The 19,260-nt window shown below is 40.7% G+C and overlaps 1 protein-coding gene across 2 annotated transcripts in view; it reads left to right on the top strand.

The window, feature by feature from the left end:
• Rabep1 (rabaptin, RAB GTPase binding effector protein 1) overlaps positions 1 to 19,260 on the top strand; it is an 89,674-nt gene that overhangs the window by 7,930 nt on the left and 62,484 nt on the right. The gene's annotated exons all lie outside the window — the stretch shown is intronic.

Below are 19,260 nucleotides of genomic sequence, written 5' to 3'. Positions count from 1 at the left end.
TCCAGCCTGATAGACTCTTCATGTATAGTCATTAAATTGAGTTTAATCTTTATAAGAATATCTGTAAACTTTTATTGTTTATTTTTGTGTCAGATAATGGTGTGTTTGGGGAATATAAAGATGAATGATAGATAGCCTGCCTTCTATAAGTTGATTTAGTGAGGGAATAGCCTTGAACTTTGAGGATGCCCAGCAAGAAAACAGATAGTGGGATTTTTTTAAAATTGTTTTTATTGAGCTATATATTTTTCTCTGCTCTCCTCCCTCTTTCTTTCCCCTCCCCTTCTGCCCTCTCCCATGGTCCCCATGCGCCCAGTTTACTCAGGAGATCTTTTTCTACTTCCAATGTAGATTAGATCCATGTATGTCTCTCTTAGAGTCCTCTTTATTGTCTAGTTCTCTGGGATTGTGAATTGTAGGCTGGTTTTTCTTTGCTTTATGTCTAAAAGCCACTTTATGTGTGAGTACATATGATATTTATCTTTCTGGGTCTGGGTTACCTCGTGTGTGTGTGTGTGTGTGTAGTGGCATTTTTGATTGGTAGTCTTTCTGTTCCTTCTGGAGAAGAAAACTTGCCACCTCCTAATTTTTACTGGTTATGTATTGTATTTTTCTTTTAACTAAAGTAAGGTTTGCCATACTATAACTGCTTTAGTTTTATTTGCTAGGATCCCCCAGAGGAAATCCCAAGCATTTTTTTACATGTCAGTCTGAAGCAATTTGATGGTAATGTGTTCTTTCTAAGTATTTGGTTTATGGCTTTTATTACATGACTAGAATCTACTTACCATTCTTGAGATTCTTTTTTTTTTTTTTTATTTTTCGAGACAGGGTTTCTCCGTAGCTTTTGGTTCCTGTCCTGGAACTAGCTCTTGTAGATCAGACTGGTCTCGAACTCACAGAGATCCGCCTGCCTCTGCCTCCCGAGTGCTGGGATTCTTTTTCAGGCAAATTCCAGTTAGTGACTGTTATTGGAACCTGGAACCTGGTATTCTCTAGATATACTTAACCTATGGAAAATAGTAGAAAGTCACACAGCTATATCCAAAAGGAGTCCTAGAGAGCAGTCATCATTCCCAGTTTATGAATGAGGCTAAGGACTAAAGTCACTTGTACTGTGGCAGTGAGTGTTGGAACTTGGAAGATGAGCTGTCACTGGTCTTCTGAGTATTGCTTCTTTTATAAAAAATACACTTTATTCAGAAGCCTCATTCTTATGTTTCCTGAAAAGAATCACCAAACTGATAGGAGCTGAACACATTAGAGAGTCTTGATAATCAATCCCCCCATGCCACCACACACATAGGGTTTCTCTCTGTATTCACCTGTTTCGGACTCCGTGGTGCTGGGATTAGAGGCATACGCCACCACATTCAGCCCAATACTTTTATTTTGTTGTTATGTTTTTGAGACACATTTCTCTGTGTAGCCTTTGTTGTCCTTGAACTCATTCTGTAAACCAGGCTAGCCTTGAACTCACAGAGATCTGCCTGCTCTGCCTCCTGAGTTCTGGAGTTAAAGACTTTGTGCTACCACCACCTGGCTACTTTCATTTCTGAAACAATTTGTTGATAATGGGTGTTGCAGATGTTACAGAATACTTTTTTGTTGTTGTTTTTTTTCGAGACAGGGTTTTGCTGTAGTTTTAGAGCCTGGCCTGGAACTAGCTCTTGTAGACCAAGCTGGTCTCGAATTTACAGAGATCTACCTGCCTCTGCCGCCCGAGTGCTGGGATTAAAGGCGTGCGCCACCACTGCCTGGCTCTAGAATACTTTTTTTTTTTTTTTTGGTTTTTCGAGACAGGGTTTCTCTGTGGTTTTGGAGCCTGTCCTGGAACTAGCTCTGTAGACCAGGCTGGTCTCGAACTCACAGAGATCCGCCTGTCTCTGCCTCCCGAGTGCTGGGATTAAAGGCGTGTGCCACCACCGCCCGGCTCTAGAATACCTCTTTAACATAAAAGTCAGTGAATACAAACTACCGTGAGGAAGAGGCCACTTGTCTAAGTGACAGTGGTATTTCTAGCATAATACTTGTCCTAGAGTAAATGTGAACAATAGGTTTTTTTTTTTTAAAGAAACTGACGTGAAAACAGGCGGTTATGATAATGTGGTCTCATTTTCTCATTCAAATATTTCTCAATATTTTGATTAGACATAGTAGAGACATCTTGCACTATTCAGAAAGTTAGGTAACACAGACCCTCCACTCACTATATCCTAATCATATTGGAGAGAATGGTACATGAATACAGCCTTTATCAGTTACTGTACTGAAGTGTTCACAATTTATGAAATTATTGGGAGGTGGAAGAACTAGGAGATGAGGCCTAGTTGGAGGAAACAGGTTACTGAGAGCATGCCTCCAGAAGTTATATCTCAGGGTGCTTCCATTTATTACCTCCTTGGCTTCCTGGTGCTATAGAAGAGAGCAGCTCTCTCCCATCATGCCATGTGCCAGAGTGCATGGCCTGAAACCTGAAGCTGTGAGCCCAAGTCAGTCTATGGACAGTTCCCCTCAGGTAGCTGTCACACTGGCAGAAACTGAGCATATTTAGAAAACTCTGAAGATGACACACATACACAGTGAGAACAAATTCATGTGCAGGATACAAAATCAACATAATAGAAGTGAGGGTGGGGAGCTAACTCAGTGATATAGCATGTGTAGTTGAGAGATGTAGATTTAATCTCTAACACTGCAAAAATCAGTGAACAGGAAAGAAAAAATAGCTTCTTACCCTAAACAAACAAACAAAAAGCCTGTCGTATTTTTATGTACTTCCCTCTATCTTGAAGAAAACAAATTTCACTTATAATAGCTATAGAAAATAATAGCAACTGAGTAGTGGTGGCGCACACCTTCAATTCCAGCACTCGGGAGGCAGAGGCAGGCAGATCTTTGTGAGTTGGAGGCCAGCCTGGTCTACAAGGGCTAGTTCCAGGACAGGCTCCAAACCTACATAGAAACCCTGTTTTGAAAAACAAAACAAAACCAAAAAAAGATAATAAGAGCAAAGGAGGGGAGCTATCTCAAAACTAAAAATTACAAAACTTTGATGAAAGAGGGTACAAATAAATGAGAGTATCCAATGTTCATGAGTTGGAAGGATTAACACTGTTGTGTTTAACACATTAAAAAACAAAAACAATAAAAATTCTGGCAGTGGTGGTGCATACCTTTAATCCCAGCTCTCAGGAGGCAGAGGCAGAGGCAGGTGAATCTCTGAGTTCGAGGCCAACCCTGGTCTACAAGATAGCCAATGCTACTTAGAGAAACCTTGTCTTGAGGGAAAAAAAAAACCAAACAACTTTGTCTACACTGCTGGAAGCTTCTAGTTATTCTTTGTAGCCATCAAAATACCAATGGTGTTCATTAGAGAAATAGGAAAAAAAGTCCTAAAATTTGCAGGGAACCTGTGAAGTCTCTGAGTAATCAGTCGGTCTTGAGTAAAAAGAAAATCAGCATCATCTTACCTGATTTCAAAATATACTACATATTGCCACTTTACAGTGGTTGTTCTTAAGGCTGTTTCCCACAGCCTAAAGAGATGGCCACACCCACCTGTAGCTCCCTGGGAAAGAGTTAAGAAACAATCTACTGTGACTTGACAACTCTTCATTTACATCTGATTCTTTCATGCTCTTTGTCACGTGACCCGTGTTGAACTAAATCATGTCATGTAGCACTCCCACCGCCTCTAAAATGTATGTATATTAAACAAGGCAGGGATCTCTGTTTAGGGGTTTCTCTGGAGACTCTTATCAGTGGGTCTAGCTAGAGAAGTTCTTTGATTTCTACCCCATACTCCTAGTGGTGACTATCCATCTCTTATTCTATTTGAGGGGAGGGCGTTGAGACAGGGTTTCCCCACGTGGTCCTGGCTGTTCTGGAACTCACTCTGTAGACTAAACTGTCCTTGAAAGTACTAGGTTTAAAGGCGTGCACCACTGCCACCTGGCCCTCTTACTCTCTCTCTCTTTCTCTTTTTTTTTAAGATTTGTTTCCATGTTTGTACTCATGCATGTAGTGCTGGATTTTTTGAAGCTGGAGTTAATAGGTGGTTGTGAGGTGCTAGACATAGGTGCTGGGACCTGAACTTGGAACCTCTGGAAGAGCAGCATGTGCTCTTTAACAAGCTTTTTTTTTTTTATGTGTATTGGTGTTTTTCCTGCATGAGGGTGTCAGATACCCTGGAACTGGAGTTACAGGCAGTTGTGAGCTACCATGTAGGTGTTGGGAACTGAACCTTGGTCCTCTGGAAGAGCAGCCAGTGTTGTTAACTGCTGAGCCATCTCTCCTGCTCTCTTCTTCTTTTTTTTTTTTTTAAATATTTATTTATTAATTTATTATGTATACAATATTCTGTCTGCGTGTATGTCTGCAGGCCAGAAGAGGGCACCAGACCTCATTCCAGATGGTTGTGAGCCACCATGTGGTTGCTGGGAATTGAACTCAGGACCTTTGGAAGAGCAGGCAATGCTCTTAACCACTGAGCCATCTCTCCAGCCCCTCCTGCTCTCTTCTTAATGAACCTTTTCTCCAGAAATTAAAGGGAAATTTCCTTTCTTTTAAGGCCCTGTCATGACTTCCTGCATAGTATGAACCCTTTCCTTTCTAATGGGCTTCCTACTACCTTGAGGCCAGATCATGAACTGGAGGCCCTTTCTCCTAATAAACCTCATTCCTTAAGATATGTCATCTTCCGGTATCATCTGCTGCCACTCCAGTATTATATTTAACATTATAAAACTATTGTAATTAGATCAGCATGGGATTAGCGCAAAAACACCCATAGGCTTGGGATGAATGTAGGTTCTTGCCTAGCATGTGCGAGGAGTTGGGTTCAATCCCCAACACCAGAACACACAACACACCAGACACAAATCAATCCATATTCTTAAATCCATACTATTATAGCCACTAAGGTGGTTAAGAACATAACAATAGCCAGGCAGTGGTGGCGCACGCCTTTAATTCCAGCACTCAGGAGGCAGAGGCAGGCAGATCTCTGTGAGTTTGAGGCCAGCCTGGTCTACAGAGCGAGTTCGAGGACTGGCTCCTAGCTACTGTCTAGAAAAACCACACACACATACACAAACACACACACAACCAAACCAAAAAAAAAACAAAGACAAAAACAAAAAAATCCTCAAAAACCCATAAAAACCAACATAACAACTAACAAAAGATGGTTGTTGCTTCAATGGAAGTTAGAGGCAACTGAATATCCTTATGTCACACCATAAAGAAAAATAAACGGAAAGTAGATCAAAGACCTAAATGTAAGACAAAGTTGTGAAACTGCTACAAGAAAACTTAGGAGAAAATACCCACATTTCTCTGGGCAATGATTTGTTTGGGATATAACCTCAAAAGCACAGGCAATGAAAGCAAAAGCAGGTAAAAGAGATTACACCCAACTACAAAGCTGTGCAGCAGAGGAAATCAATAGAGTGAAGAAGGAAGTTTACAGATGGGAGGCAATATCCAGAAGTGATGCATTTGGTTGAAGATTAATACTCCCCAAATATAAGGAGCTTAGTAGTAAGAAAACAACCTAATTAAAAAAAGGACAAAATATTTGAACAGACTTTTCTTAAAAGAACACATACGTGTGGCTGATGAAAAAATTCTTTGTATCACTAGTCAAGGAATACAAAGATAAAACCATAGTGAGACAACATTTCACTTTAGTTAGGATGACAGTTCACAAAAAGACAAACAATTAATGAGTTAAGTTATAAGAGCTAGTTAGTAACAAGGATAAGCAATGACCAAGCTTTTATAATTAATAAGAAATCTCCAGGGGCTGGAAAGATGGCTCAGAGGTTAAGAGCACTGTCTGCTCTTCCGGAGGTCCTGAGTTCAATTCCCAGCAACCACATGGTGGCTCCAAACCATCTGTAAAGAGATCTGGCGCCCTCCTCTGGCGTGTGGAGGCAGAAAGTTGTATACATAATAAATAAATTAAAAAAAAAAAAGAAATCTCCATGTGATTATTTGGGAGGTGGCCGGACATAAATGTCTGCCTACACACAATGGCTCACAACTGTAGCTCCAGTTTCAGAGGCTTTCATGCCTACTTCTGGCTCCTCGGGCACCAGGCATACATACATATGGTACACATACGTACGTGAAAGCAAAACACACACACAGATTAAAAAGCTATAAACCACCAGATTATTATGTCATTATTTCTATCTTTTGTTTGTTAAAACTTGACCTCACTAAGTTTCTGAGTACAGGAGTCAAATGGTCCTTCTGCCTTACCCTACCATGTGTTGGGGCAACAGGTGCTTGCTTCTACACCCATTTGTGAACATTTTAAAATCATTTTTGTTGATGTTGATACACTGTAATTTAGAAAGCTTTCTCTTCGTGGTATTTGTGCCATCCCAGTTCTGTAGTGAGTATCCTTGCGCACTGCTTATCTTCACATGTTCTTGTGCATGCCTTTGAGTGGCATTTCTGTTGTGCACATGTAAACATTTTAATGCAAGTAGCAAGTTTTTATTTCATTTATTTTTTGAGGCAGGGTTTCTTTTTTTGTGTTTTGGAGCTTTTTATTTTATTTTAATTTATTAAATTTATTTATTTATTAAGGATTTCTGCCTCCTCCCCGCCACCGCCTCCCATTTCCCTCCCCCTCCCCCGATCAAGTCCCCCTCCCTCATCAGCTCGAAGAGCAGTCAGGGTTCCCTGACCTGTGGGAAGTCCAAGGACCGCCCACCTCCATCCAGGTTTAGTAAGGTGAGCATCCAAACTGCCTAGGCTCCCCCAAAGCCAGTACGTGCAGTAGGATCAAAAACCCATTGCCATTGTTCTTGAGTTCTCAGTAGTCCTCATTGTCCGCTATATTCAGCAAGTCTGGTTTTATCCCAGGCTTTTTCAGACCCAGGCCAGTTGACCTTGGTGAGTTCCCGATAGAACATCCCCATTGTCTCAGTGTGTGGGTGTACCCCTCGCGGTCCTGAGTTCCTTGCTTGTGCTCCAATGTGGGTCTCTGTCTCTGTCTCCTTTCATCGCCTGATGAAGGTTAATATTCAGGAGGATGCCTATATGTTTGTCTTTGGATTCACCTTCTTATTTAGCTTCTCTAGGATCGCGAATTATAAGCTCAATGTCCTTTATTTATGGCTAGAAACCAAATATGAGTGAGTACATCCCATGTTCCTCTTTTTGGGTCTGGCTTACCTCACTCAGGATAGTGTTTTCTATTTCCATCCATTTGTATGCAAAATTCAAGAAGTCCTTGTGTTTTACTGCTGAGTAATACTCTAATATGTATATATTCCATACTTTCTTCATCCATTCTTCCATTGAAGGGCATCTAGGTTGTTTCTAGGTTCTGGCTATTACAAACAATGCTGCTATGAACATAGTTGAGCATATACTTTTGTTGTATGATAGGGCCTCTCTTGGGTATATTCCCAAGAGTGGTATTGCTGGGTCCAGGGGTAGGTTGATCCCGAATTTCCTGAGAAACTGCCACACTGCTTTCCAGAGTGGTTGCACAAGTTTGCATTCCCACCAGCAATGGATGAGGGTACCCCTTTCTCCACAACCTCTCCAGCAAAGGAGAGTTTTTTATTTTAGCCATTCTGACAGGTGTAAGATGATATCTCAAAGCTGTGTTGATTTGCATTTCCCTGATCACTAAGGAAGTTGAGCATGACCTTAAGTGTCTTTTGGCCATTTGAACTTCTGTTGAGAATTCTCTGTTCAGCTCAGTGCCCCATTTTATAATTGGGTTGATTAGCCTTTTACGGTCTAGTTTCTTGAGTTCTTTATATATTTTGGAGATCAGACCTTTGTCAGTTGTGGGGTTGGTGAAGATCTTCTCCCAGTAAGTGGTTGAGGCAGGGTTTCTTTATGTAGCCCTGCCTATCCTGGAACTTGCTCTGTAGACCAGGCTGGCCTAGAACTCACAGACTTCTGCCTGTCTCTGCCTTCTGAGAGCTATGATGAAAGGTGTGGACCACCTGGCTAATACCAAATTTTTTTCCAGGAAGGTCTGGCACTTAGGGTGTGAAGTGTTCATAGCCATGTATGACATTGAACCTGAGTCTTTTTCTGTGTGGAGAAACTGACCTTTGTTAAGTGCAACAAGAACAGCAAACTTTTCTGCCACCTTGTTTATTTGACTTAGATGTATTGGTATATGGGAACATTTTCAATTTTATGTGATTCGATTATCAGTGTTTTTCTTTGGGGCATCAAAGTTTATGTTCTGTCTGCTATTTTCTACTGTTTACTTTTAAATATTTGATTATGAGATTTTATTTTGATGTAAGGAATCAGATAAATGGCTAGCTATTGGTTTTTTTTGTTTTTTTTTTTTTTTTTTTTTTTGTTTTTTCAAGACAGGGTTTCTCTGTGGTTTTGGAGCCTGTCCTGGAACTAGCTCTGTAGACCAGGCTGGTCTCGAACTCACAGAGATCCGCCTGCCTCTGCCTCCCGAGTGCTGGGATTAAAGGCGTGCGCCACCATCGCCCGGCGTAGCTGCTGTTTTTTCATCATACAGGATTAATTCAGTATTCAGTTGATGATACTGTAGTCATACTGCACAGTTACATTTATTGTTTTTCTCTACTTTGTAATGTTTTAGTATTAAAAGAGCCAAAAATTCTTAATCATTCTTTGAAGTTTTCTTGACTATTTTTGAGTATTTATTTATTCAGATAAAGTTCAGTGTGAATACATATGTTTTTACCCACTGTGTCCTTCTTATCAAAGACAAAACTTTGAAACATTATGCACTGGGACCCTAGCTTTGACTCCTAGTAATGTGTATAAGAAGGAAAACATGTTTTCATTGGGTTATTAACTTAGGACAATAAATAAGTTTTCTGTGTGTGTTTGTTCAAGATTTTATTTTTCATTTTATGTTTATCTGTGTCTGTACACATGAAAGCGTAGGTGCCTGTGGAGGCCAGAAGAGAGCATTGATTCCAGAGAGCTGCAGTTAAGTTAAAGGAGGTTGTGAGTCACCAGACATGGGTGCTAAGAACTGAGCTCCTGTCCTCTGCAAGAGCAGTGTGCTCTTTTGATTGCTGAGCCGTTTCTTCAACCCTTGCATCTTTACAATTACTATATTAATATAAGTGTATTAATTGTATTAAGAAATCCTTCAGTCTCGTGTGTGTGTGTGTGTGTGTGTGGTTTTTCAAGACAGAGTTTCTCTGTGTAACTGTCCTGTCATGTGCTTTGTAGACCAGGCTGGCCTTGAACTTAGAGAAATCTGCCTGCCCTGCCCCCCCCCCCCCCCCCATTGCTGGGACTAAAGGTGTGCAGCACCACTGCCCGTCTTCTTTAATCTTTTTAAAAGTGGCTCCTTCCTGCTTCTGAGTTGAATAAATGAAAGTTGAGTAGAAGCTGGGCTTGGTGGTGCACTCTTTTAATCCCAACACTCTGGATGCAGAGGCAGGTGGATCTCTGTGAGTCTGAGACCAGTCTGGTCTACAGAGCGAGTTCCAGGATAGCCATGGCTGCACAGAGAAACCCTGTCTTGAAAAACACCCCTCCCCCAATACTTGAGACTCAGGTTCCTGTGAGTTTTCATTTCATTGCCCATGGTGTCTGTTTTAGTTTAGTAAATCTCACTGGCCTTTAAAAACCGACATTGTCCATTTGCTGTCTTTCTTTGTAAATTATATCTGAGTTCTTTACATTCAGAAGGTAAAGCCCTTTGTTTTTGTTTGTTATAGATCTTTCAGGTTTATTCTTTGCTCTTTTTTCAGGGATGGGGTAGTAGGTGACACTGGACATTGACTCTGGGGCCTTGCACACTCTAGAATGTCTGTGTTCTACCACTGAGCTTCCCTCACAGTCTGTTTGCCACCAGGGGCAGAAACAGGACAGGCTTTGTAAGGCCTGTGAGCATGGTGGGAACAGCCCTCTGGGAGACAACTCCACTGAGACAGTTAAACTTTATTCCAGAAGGTGGGGAGGTATAAAGCGTGGAACAGTGGCTAGGGCGTCACCTAATTTGCATTAAACAGCACGTTCCTATTCTAAAGCTAGTAGTGCAAGTCTGATTGCCATATGGGGGACGGTTCTGCGAGGGCCAAGGGTCACAGGAGATAAGTCACACATTCTCCTGATAAGGTCAGGTTGACAGCAGGAGACTGAGCTTGGAGAGAGCTGCCAGGTCACCATAGACTGCAACCTCTGACCAGCAGGGCCTCCCAACAAACTTTATCCTCAGTGTGGCTTTTGTTGTAAGTTAGCTTTTGAAGTGGTTTTCATAGAGGGAAATTCAAGACTTCATTTGAACTGATGCTGGTAATGCGTTTGACACCTCTAAAGACTCATTTCTCAAAACCATTAGATACCCTGCCCACCCATTTTCTTTTTTGAGTGTATAAACTTCTTTTATAAAAAGTAGTGGTTAGCCGGGCGATGGTGGCGCACGCCTTTAATCCCAGCACTCGGGAGGCAGAGGCAGGCGGATCTCTGTGAGTTCGAGACCAGCCTGGTCTACAGAGCTAGTTCCAGGACAGGCTCCAAAAAAAAGCCACAGAGAAACCCTGTCTCGAACCCTCCCCCCCCCCCAAAAAAAAAGTAGTGGTTAAGTTTCAGTATTCTTTTAAAAAATTTTATATCTTTTATATGTGTTTGGTCAAAAGTGAGACCTTAGCACCCAGACACCCCTATATCCAAGGACTCTGGAATGTTTGGTCAAAAATGAGAACCCGAGCCAGGCTGTGGTGGCGCACACCTTCAATTCTAGCACTCGGGAGGCAGAGGCAGGCGGATCTCTGTGAGTTCTGGGCCAGCCTGGTCTACAATAGCTAGTTCCACGACAGGCTCCAAAGCTACAGAGAAACCCTGTCTGGAAAAAACCAAAAACAAAAAAAAAATGAGTAATAATGAGTTCAATATAGTGTCTGTTTCTTTTCCCTTATGCATATATACCTATGTTAAAATACAGATTAGGCACAGTATGAGGTTAATAGTAACCGATTGTAAAACAACAATTATATAGTATAATAATTGGGTAAATGTAATAGTTGGGTAAATGTGGTCTCTAGCTCTCTCAAAATATCTTGTTTTAGTCTTTTGCCTAAAGGCAACATTTTGCTACTTCCCTTTCGCTCCCATAAATTGCCAACATACTACTTTTTGCTTTGACACCTTTATGAGGTAAATTAGGGGCTATATGAGCAGAAGCATGTGATAATAGCTACCCAAATAACATGTGGGTAGCATACAGCGTGTGGATATGGGGGACAAAGACGATGCACATCCTGTAGGCCGGAGTGGGAGGGTGTGAGTTCTTTATGCTACTCAAAGAGTTTACAGTTTAAAACTCATGAGTTGTTTCTGTGTTTTCCATATGATTCTTTGACCACTGGTACTGGAAACTTTGGGAAGTGAGACGTAGACGAAGGAGGGTATCAGTACTTCTGGAATGATATCTTTACACACTTATCCATGATCTCTTCCCTAGGACAGATTCCTAGTGGAGAAATTGCCTAGTATTTAAGACTTTTGTTATTGATTGCCACATAGCCATTTGCCTTGAAATGTAGCCTGGAAAGGTAGATTGTACTAACATTAGTTCTCGCTTTCAGAGATGAGAGCCAGCTTGTAAGAATATGAGCCTTAGATTCATATTCAATCCCAGAGCTTGTTTCTTTAACTGTTTTGCTATGCCTAATAAATATGGGATTTTTTGTTTGTTTGTTTAGTTTGAGAAGGGGGGTCTCATTATGTATCCCTGACTGGCCTGGAGCAAGCTATGTAGTAAGCAAGACTAGCCTTAAACCTTATAGAGAGCCATCTGCTTCTGCCTCCTGAGTGCTGGACTTAAAGGTGTGCACCAACAAATAGGAGATTCTTAATTGTTAATGCCTGCTATAATCATCATCTTTTGTAGTGCTGAGATTTTCCCTACCCAGCAAATGTTAACATCAGTGTTTTTTCCTTGAAACTTCTTTAGTTTTCATGTTCCCATCCTTAGATAAATCTTCACCTACATGTAAGCAGAATGATAGCTATTTATCAAAATTCTACCTCTCTCTCTACCTATGACCTTGATAGTTCTGAAAAGTTCATAAATAATGCATTCAATTTCCTTGTAAATAAAATATAACCTTTGTGTTATTATTATTTATTTATGAACTTCTGTTAAGTAATTCCTAATGTAGAATTGATACTACAGTGTAGTCTTGCTATAGCACAAATGTAGAGAGAATAAAAATGTCATTTTGCATTTTCTGTGTTAGATGCATACAGGGAAATTGATTTGTCTTACAATTTAATTAGACATGGTTCTGAAGAGTAGCTTATGTTGCAGCAGGCTTTTGTTCTTGTAAATGATAGTAACTTCAGATTATCCTAAACCAATTATTTTATATTAAAGGAATTGATGTGAGATAGTTTTTTATTAACAATTCTCATTTATGAATTGTGTATCTAGAGTGATGGAGAATTGATGTTATGTGAGTACATTGTTTTTTTAGCTGATTTAAACTTAAATCCTCAAACACAAATAATGAGATATAAAAATAATTAGCCTTAAACTAATGCATTTAATCCCAGCACTCAGGAGACAGAGGCAGGTAGATCTCTGAGTTTCAGGACAACTAGGGCCTGAAAGCCATCTCAAAGCTAAACCAAACTAGCAGAAAAATGGAAGACAGCCGGGCGATGGTGGCGCGTGCCTTTAATCCCAGCACTCGGGAGGCAGAGGCAGGTGGATCTCTGTGAGTTCGAGACCAGCCTGGTCTACAGAGCTAGTTCCAGGACAGGCTCCAAAGCCACAGAGAAACCCTGTCTTGGGAAAAAAAAAAAGTGGAAGACATTAATATGTAGATGAGCCGCCTTCCACATGCCATGGTTGCTGATGGATAGGATTTCATTTATAAGTCTCGTCCCCTCTTGGACTGTAAATATGATGATGATGATGATGTGCACCTTGGCACACATGTAGGAGTCAGAAGACAGCTTTTGGGAGCTGGTGCTCTTACTGCACACTCCTGAAGCAGGGCGTCTCCTGCTTCTGCTGCTCTGTATACTCTACCTGGTCGGTTAGTGTGCTTCCAGCCCATTTTTCTGTTTCCTTATCTCAAATTAGGAGTGCTGAGATTATGGATACAAACAACCACATCTGGTTTTTGTGGGTTCCAGAGATCAGACTTAGGTTGTCAGGCTTGTGTGGCAAGCACTTTTATCCCCTGAGCTCTCAGCCCTTTCCTAGATTTTTATTTTTTTATTTTTAAATATTTGCATGTGTGCATGTGAGTATCATCCTCTGTAATGTGTCTGTCTTCTTTGATACAGGATCTCTCTTTGGCTCGGAGCTCACCAGCTAGGCTAGCCAGTACTGAATTCAAGGATCCTCCCGTCTTTGCCTCCCCAGCTTTTGGCACATCACCCTGTGTTACTATTTACGTGGGTAAACTTCTAGATATAGTGTGAGAGCCTAGAGTCTTATTAGCAAGTTGGGCTGTCTCATCTGAGAGAGGTACAAGCCCTTGAACATGTATTTCTGCCCATTGAGTGAAGTTTTGAGATCATGCTAGTGTAGAAGAAGCAGTCTGAGCTGGCCAGCAGACCAGGTGCAGGCATTTGTCACCATCATAGATAACGATGGCCAAGGAAAGCTACCATCTCGAGGGGCCATCTTGGCTAGTTTCCCCTTTGTCCTTTCGTAAGGAGGCTTTAGAGGATTATGACCTGTGTGTCTCATACTGCCCTGTGCGAAGGTAACAGCTTGGTGCAGCTCTGCTGGTGTACTGCACCTCTGTTCCCAGAGGCACTGGCGTCATCCAGACGTCGTGTTTCAGGAGATGCCTGGCATTGACAACTGCTACGCGAGAGTTGAGGAGGAGCTATGCTCACTGCCACCTGATCTGGAAGAAGGCCTCTTTACCAAGTCTCCCATGGTCAGGAATTCATGACCATTTTGTAAAAATGTGTACCAGAGCCCCTGTGCAGAGGACCTAGGTTCAGTTATGGTAAACAACATAGGCGTTGTTTTGTTTGTCTTCAAATGTTAAAATTTTTGGTTCTTTTATGCAGGTGTCAGAGATTTGAGCTCAGGTCCTCATGCTTGTGTACCAAGTACTTTTACCTATGAACCATCGTCCCCCTTTTCAAGATTTTGTTTGTTTGAGACAGGGTCCCAAAGTATAGCTCAGGGTGGCATGGACTTTTGAGCTTTCCTCAGCCTTCTTAGTGGTAGACTTAACTGTGACTAGCTAACACACATTTTTTTCTTGTTTTTCTTTTTTGACATAGTCTCTTATAATTCATGCTGGTCTTAAACTTGCTGCATAGGCAAGGCTAGCCTTGAATTTGTACTTCTGCGTTCACTTCCCGAGCACTGGGATTACAGGCTTCTGCCACCATGCTCAGTATCTTGGGTTCTGGTAACATCCAGGGATGTGTGCATGTTAGGCATGCACTCTGCTAACGGAGCTATACCTTTAACCCAACATAGGAGGTTTATTTTTTATTTATTTTATGTTGCTTATTTGTTTTAATTTTGTTTTTTTCCAGACAGGGTTTATCTATGTAGCTGTCCTGGAACTTGCTTTGTAGACCAAGCTGACCTTGAACTCACTGAGATCCATTTGCCTCTGCCTCTGCCTCTGCTGAGATTAAAGGTGTGTACCACCACCACCAACTGGCTTATTTCTTTTTTTAGATTTACTTATTTTATGTGTTTGAATTTTTTGCTTGCATGTGTGTATGTGCACCCTGTATGTGCCTGACCCAAGGAGATCAGAAGAGAACATCAGATCCCCTGGGTCTGGAGTTACATTACAGAGGGTTTTGAATCTCCATGGGGATGTTGGGAACTGACTCTCTCAGAGCATGTAATAATCTTAATCCCTGAGCCATCTCTTTAACCCCAAGTGTTGACTTTACTTCTGTGTTTTTTTTGTGATGTATTTGACGCTCTTTTTATTGCTGTTTGTACATTCTTCCTTGAGCTCTGTGGTCTGCTGGGTATCTTACATTTCAACTCTGGTACCTAGTTCAGCTCATCAGAATGCAGCCTTGTTTCCCTCAGGATGTCCTTGGCCATATGCATTAGCCTTCCAAGTTGCCTAGAGAATTTCTGCTCTGCCAACTCCTGATGGCTGCATGCCACGATCTAGGCTGATGTTGGCAGGAGCTTCTTTTCCTAGTTATGTGTGGCAAATGTGTGGCCTGGCTACTTTGTCCACTGCCATGACCTGGCATATTCCTTCCAGTCTGTTTTATAGTTTTACATGGTTTATATTGTACCATATGTAATTTTGTATTTTGTTCATTTCATTTACTATATACATTTTATGGCTTTGGTATCCCATTAAATGGATATACCTACCATACCTAATAATTTCATTTTATGCTTTTTCTCCCCCCTCACCCTCCTTCCCTTCTTTCCTTTCCTCCCTTCTTTCTCACAAGGTCTTGCCTTGTCGCCCAGTTGGACTTGAACTCCTTCTCTGAAGTGGTCCGCTTGTCCTAGACTTGTGAATAGCTGAATTGTGAGCGCACACCCTGTAGTACTTTCATTTAAAGATCCGACGACAGTACAAGTCAAGACTTGTGGTTTCAGGGAGTGTTCAGATTCTCCCTCCCCGTTCCTTCCTGCATTGAGGAAAATCTTCAGACAAACGTTTCCAGTTACAGTAAAATTTGATCCAGATTGCTTTTTCCCTCTTTCTCATTTTTCATTGAACTTAATATTTTCTTTTTTAGACGTATATAGTAGGGCACAACTTGGAGTTTTAAGTTATTGTTCATTCCTTCATATCAAAATTAGGGAAAATTAAGTTAGACAAGGTGATGATGGTCCACTCTTGCAATTCCAACGCTTGGGAGAAAAAGAAAGAGGGCTAAGAGTTGAGACTGTCTCAGTAAACAACAGGAAAACTAGGAAAGATCAAATATGTGAGAATTATTGGATCTTTTCCTTATTTATGATTTTATTTTCCTCCCTTTCTTTCTGTATTATTATTTCTTTTTCTTTTTTTTTTTTAGGTTTTTCGAGACAGGGTTTCTCTGTAGCTTTGGTGCCGTATTATTATTTCTTAATTCAGACATTTTGAGTAAGTGGCAGTCATTTTTCTCTTTGGATGGCAAGCATTAAAAGTAGCTGCTCTCTTGAAAAACCAAAATGAATGAATGAATGAAGCCACAGAGGCTTGTCATGGTGGCATGGCAAACACCTTTAATCCAAGTATGTGGCATCTGGATTACTGAATTCCAGGTCAGCCTTGGTAACATAACAAATCTAGATTGGCCTGGGCTGGCTGTAATGAGACCCTGTCCTTCCCCTCTTCCTGTGCTTGATTAATTGATAAGTAAATAAATAAATAAGCAAGCAAGTAAGCAAACAAATGAGGTGGCCTTGGCATCAGACGATTTCCCTCTTAATAATGTTTGGGCTGTGTGTGTGAAAGCTGATGAACTGAAACTCTATGTGGCTAACTCCCAAAGATTCAGTATTGTTGGAAGGTGGTGGTAAGACTACTTTGTGTATAGCAGGGAGGGTTTTGACCTGGATGTCAGTAAGCATGGAACTTAGTAAGAATTATCAGGTCAGAAGTAACTTTTAGTCTTTTGTGGCTACAGAGTAACTTGATCTCTGTATTTTTTTTCTTTTTGGGGTGGTATGGGTTTTGAGACAGGATTTCTCTGTGTATTCCTGGATGTCCTGGAACTTGCTGTGTAGACCAGGCTGGCCTTGAACTCAGAGATTTGCCTGCCTCTGCCTCCTGAATGCTGAGATCAAAGGCGTGTACCACCCCTGTTATTCTTAAAATATGGGGGTTCCACCCGCGGAGCAGCAACAACCCCTGCCTGGCCATCTCTGTATTTCTTTACCCATTAAATACTTTAGTTTTAAAATGACAGCTAACATTTGTCATTTTTCCCTATGTTCCATGTTAATTACTTTTTGAACTATATTCTAATCACAGTGAACTACTTAGTCACCATGTTAGAAAAATAATATAGCACTTCCATTTGATGAACATTTCAGTTTGATTTCATTGTTGTCTGCTAATACATTATGATACACTTATTTGTAAACTTTTGTCTGTTTGAGATAAATTGACTTTCCTAGGTGTGACGGTAAAAGCATGCTTGTGAAAAGCAGTTATTTTGGCTTTTCTGTTTTGTAAAAATGCAATATGCTTGGAGTACTTGAGATAGATTCTTTTGAAAGTTATACAAGAACAGGATGAAAATAAGGGAGTTATTGGTACACCCTCAAGGATCCTGGAATTGCAATCTTTCTTAAAGAGTGGAGAGAGCCAGTCAGATTTGTGGGTGTGGACTTGGATTTGAACTGTATGGGTCAGAGCCAGGGTGAGGTAGGGACTAGTGAAAGTACAAGGTTTTGCTGAAAAACGTTTTTTTTTTGTTTGTTTATTTATTTATTTATTGGTTTTTCGAGACAGGGTTTCTCTGTGGTTTTGGAGCCTGTCCTGGAACTAGCTCTTGTAGACCACGCTGGTCTCGAACTCACAGAGATCCGCCTGCTTCTGCCTCCCGAGTGCTGGGATTAAAGGCGTGCGCCACCACCGCCCGGCTGAAAAACATATTTTTTAGAAAAAATAATTTATGTAAGTGTCTCACTCAGTAGTCCAGGCTAGCTTCAAACTCATGGTAACCCTCCTTCTTCAGACTCTCAGGTGCTGGACTTACAGGTACAAACCACCATGCCAGGCTTTGGCTGTAATTTTAAGGTTTTTTTTTTTTATTTTGTTGATTCATTAGTTTTATTTATAACTATAACGGTGAATAGCATGAACCTTTGTGCATGTTGGTGGTTTGATGAAGCTATGGGTGGGATAGGATGTAGGAAAAAGTGTGAGTGAGGGGTAAATTGCTGCATTACATAGTATTTTTAAAAATATATTTTGAAGTACGGGTATGTTATGTTTCCTTCATTTTCAGAGGCCTTGTTTATCTTTGTAGTAGTCAGAAGTGTCAGTAATTTTAGTGTTATGTGGGAAAGCTATTAATTTAACCATTAGGATTTAGCAATAAGTACTAGCAGAAATAAGGAACTCAGGGACTAAATTTCCTTATGATTTTAGATGATTACTTCTTTCCAAAAGTTACCCTTCATATATTCTACATGGCTGCCTCTTGATATATTCTACCACCTCCTTTTTCTCAAAAAAAGAAAGAAAGAAAGAAAGAAAAGAAAGTTCTCAGATGGTCGGGTGTCATTGTCTAACTGTGGTGAACCTTTAGTAACACAGAGCTCAAAGTGTCTTTACCTCTTCCATTTGTACTAAAACTATCAATAGTGATGCTAGCCTAGGGGTGTGGGACTAAACTAATACAAGGTTTAGTTTAGAATTTGCTAGAGAAATATATCCTTATTTCAGAGAACTTTGAAAAGAATATGAAGGAAATGAGCTATAGTTCTAACCATTGGTATACTTTTTTAGCGTTTTCTATCTGTATTATAAAATTGGTTGTGAATTGATCTGTGGCTTGAGGGTAAGGAGTGGCTCAGAGATAGGCAGATCACCAGGGTTTGTGGTGGTGTACAGTAGACTGGATAGTAGTTGGCTAATGCTGATAAATATCTCCTGAAGGGATTATATTGATAGCCTTAAGGCTGAGTCAAGGCTTTGTGTTTTGACCAAAACAGCCCTTACCTTGACCAGAATAGACAGTTGAGACCCAAATCTTGAGCCCCTTTGTAAGGAATATGTCTACACTTTGCCAGACTGTAGCCAACACTTATCTGAAATCAGATGATCTGCCAGTATTGGGGTTGTGACACAGAACCACAGGTTTTGTCCTTTCCATATGGTAACAGTTTCCATGTAATGTAATGGGTCTTCTGGAACTGGAAGAATAGTTCCAGTTGTGGCTTTCCTAGCCAGGAAGCACATTAAATTTTGCTCATCACAAAGAAACAGGAAGTAGCAACATTGACAGTGGGGTTAGCTTTGGGATAAGTAGTTTAACTAAGTCAATATTTAACAATTCCAACCATGGATTAACATTCTTGTCAGTGTTCTAAAGAGCATTGGGAGCTCCTATACTGAAATTGGCTTTGTTCTCTGTGATTCTGTTTCATTTTATATGACTCATTCACAGTATGTGTATCACAGTCTAATAGAAGTGTCTGGCTTCTTAAAAAATTAGTTTCCTGGAATATAATGGATTTCAGCTTCCCTACTAGTTCTGTATGTATCTAACAGTATTTAACTGAGTGACTAGTTTGTTCTTAAAACTTATATGTAAACAAATTTATTATTACTATTTTTTTGAGACAGGGTTTCTCTG

Source organism: Microtus pennsylvanicus, chromosome 11 (genome assembly GCF_037038515.1).
Source record: "Microtus pennsylvanicus isolate mMicPen1 chromosome 11, mMicPen1.hap1, whole genome shotgun sequence".
In the NCBI taxonomy this organism is placed as follows: Eukaryota; Metazoa; Chordata; class Mammalia; order Rodentia; family Cricetidae; genus Microtus; species Microtus pennsylvanicus.
This window is presented reverse-complemented; position numbering and strand designations above follow the sequence as displayed.